We start from the raw sequence: 9027 nt of genomic DNA, 5'->3' as shown, positions 1-9027 counted from the left end.
TAGACTGGGATAAGATGCGTCTTTTATTCATTTAGCCCAGGGAGAGACTGCAAAATATATTCTTGATAGTCAAACATTTAGTTTATGAAATTAGCAACAGCAGCTCAGATAAAAAAAAAAAAAACCACTGGCAGTGTGAATTTGTATTTGGGAGATGGTACATGTTTTAGAATATACAGTTCAAAAGATAATGTGCTTGTGTCTAAAATCTGTTATCTGCAACATAAAGGTTTACAATTTTCTACATGTTTAATAACACATCTGTATGATGAAACATGGCATGTATAATTGAAATAATAACTATAAGAATAGCCATATGTAAATACTATGTAAATAAAGTTTCATTTCTAGAGGTTATAGACACTATTCTAAAATTTGATACAGTTAACCCCCCCAAATTTTTAATGTAATTAAAGTTTAAGAGTTAATCTATTTGTTTTTTAATATTTGCAGTTGTGTTAAAAATATTAGTGAAGAAGAATTTAGTTTTGGAAAAGTTTTACATTTTATCCCAGCCATGGTTCTTGTTGTTTGAACAAGAAGTCCCCAAGTATTTGTCCCAAATGCCATTATTTTTACTCCACTGGCAGCTGTATATTTGTGGTCACCCTATGGTAATATATGCAAAAAATGTATACAGTGGCAGTGCCTCTTTTAGGGAGTACCGGGAGGAAATTATATGTGGTCAACCCACATATAATTTGTTCTTCTTAGTGGAGATCTCGCGTAGCCTACTTAAATAACACCTTTTGTTGGATAAGATGAAAGTAACTGACAGGAACCATTTGAAAACCTCTTGGTGAATTGCTCAAATTCACTGAAACAGGCTAAAAAGAATAACTATTGAAACATAGATCTACACTGAATATATCTAGAGCTGTGTGATTATTAATTCTTTAAAAGTGTTTACAATGAAAATATTTAGTTAGTATTTAAATTTTTTGATGCATTATAGACCATATCTCAATTTTAGATGTCTAAATAACTGGTTTCATGAAGATTTTTTAGTGATACAAATTAATAACAAAACAGAATTACTATAGAGTACAGTTCTGAGACCAAAATACATGTGGTTTAAATTTAAAGAATTTAATGTTAGCTTTTCCCTATAGAGAAAGGTTATTTGGGCAATAACGTACTAACATTATCACCACCCACAGAGAGTGGGACCTGTTGATCCTGTTGATTAAGTAAAAATTCAAAAAAGGAAGAACGTAGGTCTAGAGAGATTGCTTGCTGTAAGTGAATCACATGGTAAAAGTGCTGATACCTAGAATAGTTATAGTCACCTTCTTTGATGGTTAGAAAGAAAAATAAGCACATAGTATTTTTGTCAAATTAGAGTGTTTAGCTTGCTTGCTAGATAAAATTGGCAACGGTTATTAATACAGTGGAAGATTAAATGATGACCACAGAAATATGATAATAAGTGCTGTTGTAATTCAGACAGAGATGATTTGTGTAGCCAGTAAGAATTATAATGCAATGTGTTAACCACTGGGCTGAAGGGCTGCTAAGAAAATAAGTAAAGTGCATAAAATAAAGTATAAAAGCAAGTTTAAGAAGATGTTTCTTCAAAGCTTTCTTCAGGAAGATGTTGCTGGAGCCTCTACATACTGCTTCTGACAAACTGTGTATGTTAAAATAAAGATAAATAAATGGCTTTAACTTTAGCAGTAAATAGTGCTAACTCTACCTCTTGATTTCTGTTTAAGTGAGCCTTTGCCTTTTTGTAAAAATTTTAGTGGAACTAGCTAGAAACAAAGCTATTAAAGACAACAATTACTCACTGGGAACTGTTTAATGTAAGTTTAATTTTACAGTCAATGCTGGAATGGCTTCACCTATTATTCCTGGAAGAAACTATATGAAATTCAGTGGTTTTGAGTAGTTTCATCCAGACATGGGACTGCACAGAAAAGCCAGATCTCAGCATCATGGCATGTCGGGAAAGCTCGTCTTTGGCCTGCAGTCTGATGCCTGGACACCTTGAAAATGGCCTGAGCTGAAACCCAGCCTGCCAGTACTCAGCGCTTTGGCTTTTGAAAATTTGTGGGTCATATCTAGTTTCAACCTGAAAAGTCAAAATTCAGTGGTTTACAATCGGTTTTGCTTTGTTTGAAGCTAAAACTCAAAGCAAAACTCCTGGGGTATAGGGCTGTATGAAGCAAAACATAAGAAAGTTAACACAAAAGCTCTGCAAACTGAACAAGCTAGTTTCACTCAGCTCTAGAAACAATCCCCTTTTGCAAGTTCACTTTTCAGTTGCATACGTGGGTGACATCAAACACGAGCTGGTTTCACTACTGCGGACAGATGACTTCTCTAGCTCTAAAGCATCACCCCAGTCAGAGTAAGATCTCTCTCTCTCTCTCTCTCTGTCTTCTCTCAGCTGTCAAGACATCTGCCAAAAGATGAAATTTTCTCCGTCCCAGGCTAGCTACATTTAGCTTTTGTTCATCTGTAAAACAAGGGATTCGGGTCTTAACCCCAATCCCAGTCAATATGTTGTTCTATATTCATCTCCGGCTCTGAACTCATTTCCTAAATCTCTAAGGATGCTCTCAATGGCACCTAGTCCCAAAATGGCAGGAGTCACTTGCCTCACCTCTGGGAGGTCATCTGAGGATTCAGGTGTTTCAAGGTCAGGGCCTGATATTTGAGAGATGCCGAACACCTGCTGCTCTTGCTGGCTTCTCTGGGAGCTCCAGGTGCTCAGGCATTTGCAAGAAGCAGACCCTTTCTCCTGAGGTGCTCGTATTTAAAATGAAGCATTGAACAATCCTCTGTTCTGCTTTACCTTTCTGCAAAATTTTAGTAAAATTGGCTAGCAATGAACCTATGCATCACACCAAGACAGTGATACTTTTGGCAGTGTATTACTGAGTGTTTATGAGTTTAGACTGGTCAGGGTTCCTTCTTTGGCTGAGTAGCTGATCCCTTTCCTCTCCCAGTTTCCAAGAGGTTTTGAGAGACTGAGCTCCTGAGCTTCCAGAATGATCCCTGATGGAAAACACAAGGCCTAAGCAGCAGTGGGGCTAAGTGAGTTAGCTTCTAGGTGTAGATCTCAGCCTTTGGCAACTTTATTGAGAAGGACTAGGGAGATGTTCAAAAGAAAATGTGATATGAAATTATCAGTGATCTTCTGTACATATATTTTGCTTATTCAGGAAGCAGATATCAAATTTTCATGGAAAACCTGTACCTAGGAAAGTGCAGAGGGCCAGGGAACAGCTGAGTTTGAAGATTCAAGGGTATCTTGAAATACAGCTCACAAACTGAGCTACACAAGGATTATTTTGAGTGGAGTTTACAATATAACGGCTCAGCTCTGCACAAGAGTGAATTTTATCGTGTGTAAGCATATCTCATAGCAAAAGCCATCGGGCTGTTGGTGGAAAGCATATCTCTTATGACCCTGAATCTTGCTTGGTATTTTGAACCATCAGAGTTTTCAGAGTCGAGTCATCGTAGTAATTTGCAAGTAGGATATATATATATAGCATGCCGACTGTAAGCAAGGCTCCAGCATTGGGCTTATTTTCACCTCAAATACCAGATTTGGTCCTCTGTTATTGTAAATCATTAAAAGGCCCCAATTAAAAGGCTCAAGTCAGATTAGATGTGTCCAGAACCTGAAAATAAATCAGGACTAGAAACCTTTACAGTCTTCTACTAAGAGCACTCTTGATCCCAGATCTTCGTTGCAAAACTTCTCTAGTCAGAGCAAGAGCTGGGGAAGATGGCACATGAGCGCCTGTTGTGTGGGAAAAAGCCTAGTTCCTTTTTCTTTTTTTTAATTCAGCACTTCGACTTAAAACATGCATCTAGCCAAGCTATGCAAAGAGTTACTTCTTGTACAGAAGAGTTTAAGGTAGGATTAGAGGCTCTGCTTAAGAAAAAATCTGCTTTAGCCTAGAGAACAATCCCGCCACAAAATAAAATTAACTTTAAAAGTAATGAGATTTTCCACTGTTAACTTAATAGCAGCAAACCACATGTTCTAAACAATGTATTAATTTTTTTTTTGTATTAGGGCTCATTTTTAGTAACAAACCCCAGACTATTAGCCCTGCCATTTTTCCACTGCTGGAGGAAAACGTACACTCTTTCTGACTTCTACGGTGAATCTCTTGGAGATATTTGAATCTTCCACCAATAAAAAGGGCCTCTAAAAATGCTAGAATGGAGGAGTCAGTTCAAGGTAGAGGAAATGGGGAGAATGGGAGAAAAGAAGAAACATCTTTGGATCTTTAGCTCTGTTATTTTTTAGATTATATTTCTACTGGGCTCAGTAACAAACAAGTTTTCTTTTAAAAAGTATTAAGTTATCAAAACATTTGCCAGGTCCTACTATTAAAACCTAGCAGTCAGCAGTGTTAAGTTCAGCCACATCATTCTGCTGAGTAAGTCATGCTAAAAATTAGAGTTTTCCCCTCAAAATGATCTTTCCAAATGAGATTGATTTTGTGAGAAAAAAGAAAACAGAGAAGGATGCCTTCATCATAAGGAATTATGGAATTAATTTTCTTCATACATAGTGTTTGCACAAGCCATTTTTGTTAACTCTTAATAAAAATACCATTCAGCTGCTACTTTCATTGTTTTTATCCTGGGACCAATACAACATTGTCATTATTGGATATAAAGTGCTGTAAAAACAAATCTAATTTGTTAAGTTTATTTTGATAAGAAATAAATATAAAGGTAGTGCATGGTTTGTATAGTGCTGCTATCATAGGACTCCTGGGTATAATTTATATAAAGAAAATAAAAAAGCATACATAACTTTCTAGTTGATTTCCTTTAACAGGGCTAATTGAAAACAGTTTCTGTTATTTAAAAGTAATTTATTTTAAATATACTTTTTAAAACAAAGTTCTTATTGATATCCATTTTAAGTATAATATTATCTCAGTGTGGGATACAAGTAAAAGGTCAAATCTTGTAGGAGTATTTTCTGTATGACTCAGTTCTGATCATAGATAAACTTATCAGGGAAACCAAATTAGTTAACCTTTTCAGTACCAAAAGCTTGTTTAACAAGCCGCAACTGTTCCTTTCCCCAACACAGAACTTCAAAGCTCATACTTTTGTTATGAAACATGAAAAAGAGAGTGATAATTTCCTTTGTCTTTATCTGATAAAACGCAAAGGCTAGTCATTTTTAATATGAAATTAGACTTGTTAAGATTCTGTATATAAGCACATTAAGTAATACATTATTAACTTTTAGTCAAAAATTGTTATGCATAGTGGTACATTAGCAAAGATTTGCAGTTTATGACTTCAATTATGCCTTTAATTTATGGACATTGTTAAATAATATATTTTTCCTTGTCCGGTAGCTTAATCCTTATGTATGTGTCTGATTACTGGAGCGCTAAAATGCACTTTATAAACAAAGTGGGTATGTGCAGCATATCTATAGGAACCAGCCTCTTCCCCTATTGCTTGATAGGTTGTTCAATTCCTGTCCAGTTTTGTGAAATTTGTCAGAAGCCTCTTCAGCTCGCTCCCTTTTTTATTTCGATTATAGTAGTGTCAACAATCCAGTGACTTGGGTTGCTTCAGTAAATTCAGTCAAACTCGACCCCCAGACCTGCTGTTCTTACTTAAAGCCAAATCTGGGGCAACTGGAAGGTTTTGATGGACTTCAGATTTGGGACTGCCCTCCCGCTGGAGCAAAACTCTCACGGATGTGAATGAGCCCAAGCCCTTTGCACGGCGTTCATGCAACCTCCCCTCTCTCAGCACAATTTCACGTAGCAGCTGGGGGAGAATTTGACTCACTGGGGGTTTTGCCTGCAGTCTCACTTCTGCCGCCTTTACTCATTCGGCGCAGTGTTTACTCTCACTGACTTGCGTGAATAAGTTGTACTCTGGTGGATTAAAAGCGGTAAAGTCTTTCTCCGAGGAAGCTCCTTGGGAGCTGTATTTCAGACATTGTGGTGGAAAACTCTTGAGATACAGATATTAATGATATTTCTCATATTCAGTGAAGTAAATGTACATGAAATATCCAAGGGCAAAAAAAATCTAGAAATCCATTTGTGAAGATCAAAGCAGACACAGCATTAGCTCAGTTGTAAGAGTATGTGTGTTCTGTACAGCAAAAAGTAAAAACACAAGTATGTAACGCATGTCCCAGGCTGAACTATAATGTGCTCGGGGCAGAAATTGTGTCAGCTCTAGTCTTAGGCACTGGCAAAACATTTGTCTCATGTTGGCAGTGACAATGAACTTTTTTCATCCATAATTTACAAAATACTACCAAGTAGGTAATTAAAACATTTTAATTCTTCCATGGATGGGACAATTTTACACTGCATTTTCTAAGAAAGCGGAAAGATAACTGGCACTTGGGGAATTATTTTGTCATTCTCACAAAATGTAATTGCATCCAAACTGACAAAATAATGCAATTATCTGGGCAGATAATGCAGCACACTCCACATACATGGGCAGCGAAAATAGCCTTTTATTCCACAAACAAGAGGGGATTGCTCTGGAAAATTTGCTGGGTGACTTTTAGTTATTAAAAGAGCAAATTCATGGTTTCCTCACGGACTAGTCACACTGTATAGTATTCTCTTTTTTGTTCTATTTAAATTTAGATTTGTTAATCAGACTTCCTGGCAGTGGTTATAAGTGGAGTCTGACTGAAAATTTGGTAGGTGAGCTAATCTCATTTTTACTGTATCTCTTGAGCCACCTGCTTTCTCTTCCTATGACTCCACACCGAAAAGCCTTTGCATGTTTTTGCAGAGGGGGACTAACGATACACACCTTCTACTTCCCTCCAGCCTCTCTTGTCCCCCTTTTTGGGCTGTTCCCCATTTTTCTGCTGCACATCTCTCCTTTTTTAGCCCCTCTCCCCAGCCTGCTGCTCACATCCCCTCTGTGCATAATGCGTAGTTTCATACTACAGACTTGCTTTTTATACAGCAGGCTTTTAGAGGCTGCATATGGATTTTTTCTCTTGTATTTGGTCAATTATTTTCATGCAGCTTTTAGGATCACTGGTAGCTTTGAGATCTCTGTTGCATTCAGCTCCCGTTGGCCGGGGTGTTCAACAGCTTTTAGAAGAGGAAAGGCCCAGACACTCTCACACCGGCACTGAAACTGCCTTACAAAACTCACCTGAGTTACAGATGACAGAGAAACCATTTTGGCATTCTTGCACTAGCCATTGGCTAAGATTGTCGGCAGAAATTTTGCTCCAGCTGTGATGTCTCTGTGTTTCTCTTTCTGCTTTACACAGATGACTGAAACAGGCCTGGGATGTACTACTGGTTTTGTGTCTGACGTAACGTGGATGAGGGAGATTTCAGATGTTTCAATATACCTTTTAACAAATATTGTCAAAAATTGTCCCGGCGTCGGAAAAGACATATATTCTTCACGAGAAATCTTTATGGCACATCCCACAGCGTCTGAGGTTTGCTGTACTCTTTCCAACATTTCTCTCCTAAAAAGTCCCGTTGGTCGTGGCCAGTGTAGTATTGTAGTATTTCTAAATGCAGTGTTTCTAATGTAGTATTATTGTAGTATTTCTAAAGTTGCCATTTAGCAAGTGGCCAAGGAAGCTGTAGCTCCTGCTACTGTGGTCCCTGGCTGTGGGTGTTCAGTGTGCCCGGCTCCTCCTGTAATATCAGTAAAAGTCCCTGCGGCTCTTTATTTCCTTTCCCATTTCAGGCCCTCCAAATTAAATGTTGCCATTGCTACTGCTGGCTGAAGAGCAGTATATCTTGCAATACTCCTCTTCACACCACAGGCACGGCATGGCATTAAAGAATATGGCTGCAATGCAGACTTCACCTGCAGTCACGTAAGAGGAGTGAAAGTTGTGGGGGCTGCCAAAGCGCAGGTTCACAAAGGCGTCGAACACTTCCGACTGAAAATGGGGAACCCTGAGCATTTTGAAGGATTGGGGCTTGGAGCTTTCTTTTGGCTTCAGCTGAATACCTTAAAACTACTCTGGCTGCAGTATCTAAAGAATGGCCTAGAACAGACTCATCTGACCATTAGGAAAATATCATCTATTGAGGCATAAAATGTGACCTTGATCAGTTTTTCCCAGTTTGCACTGGAATAAGGTATTAATGAAGTCCTTATACATGGTAAATTTGAAGGACAATCTCTGTTGTCTCGTATGCTTTCCTTGCACTCTACCTTTACTGATGTGTGATCAGGTGTGTTTTCTGTCTCCCAACAAGCTTAGTGACACAAAGTCTAAGTGTCTGTCATTGACAAAGAAATCATCCTTTTTGATTGAAGTCATAAACAATTGAATGAGGGTTTCTGCCCCCTTGGTTCCCAGCACATCACATTCCTGAGTATGGATGTCCATTATTAGTGATTATGGACCTTAGCCTTTTCACAGTTACCGTGGTTGGAGTTCTGTGAATAGGAAACTATAGTGAGATACGATCACTGAGCACAGTCTTGTCATCTTTGTGGGCTATGCGATCTCCTCGAAATGTTGAATAAACACAGTGTCCCACCACAGTTGATTTTTCCCTGCAATATATTATCTTTAATAAAGCTGAAGCCATACAATTTGCCTTTTGCCCTCCCACTGCATTTTTATGTCCTGAGAACAAAAATTCAACTTTTTTTTTCTTTTCAACTGGTGGAGACAATATATATGTTTTTAATGTACTCTTCATCTTGGTATCCAGCTGCAGAAAGTGTTCCGGCGTGCAAGCCCGGAAGATGTGTTTATGTGTCTGGCCATCTCTGGAATGCAGAGCTGCCAAAGGAAAGGCTGGGAAAGGCGGCCGTGCTGGCGCTGACCTGCTAGCCCAGACAGCCGAGCTGCTGCTTGCAGAGAGGGAAAAAACAGCTCCTCTGCGGCGCTGAGGGGCTCCTGCCTGCTTGGAGAGCGTGGGGTGGAAGGATGCTCAGGGCCTCCCCCAAAAGTCAAAAAATGTCAGATGCAGAGATGTTTTGAGGCATCGGGAGGGGAGGATCCAGCCTTGTGATTCTGTTTCCTCTATGGGCTTCAAAGCTGAGGGGGCCTGG

Source organism: Apteryx mantelli, chromosome 1, assembly GCF_036417845.1.
Source record: "Apteryx mantelli isolate bAptMan1 chromosome 1, bAptMan1.hap1, whole genome shotgun sequence".
Classification (NCBI taxonomy): domain Eukaryota; kingdom Metazoa; phylum Chordata; class Aves; order Apterygiformes; family Apterygidae; genus Apteryx; species Apteryx mantelli.
The sequence above is the reverse complement of the archived record's forward strand: the minus strand, read 5'-3'. Positions refer to the sequence as shown.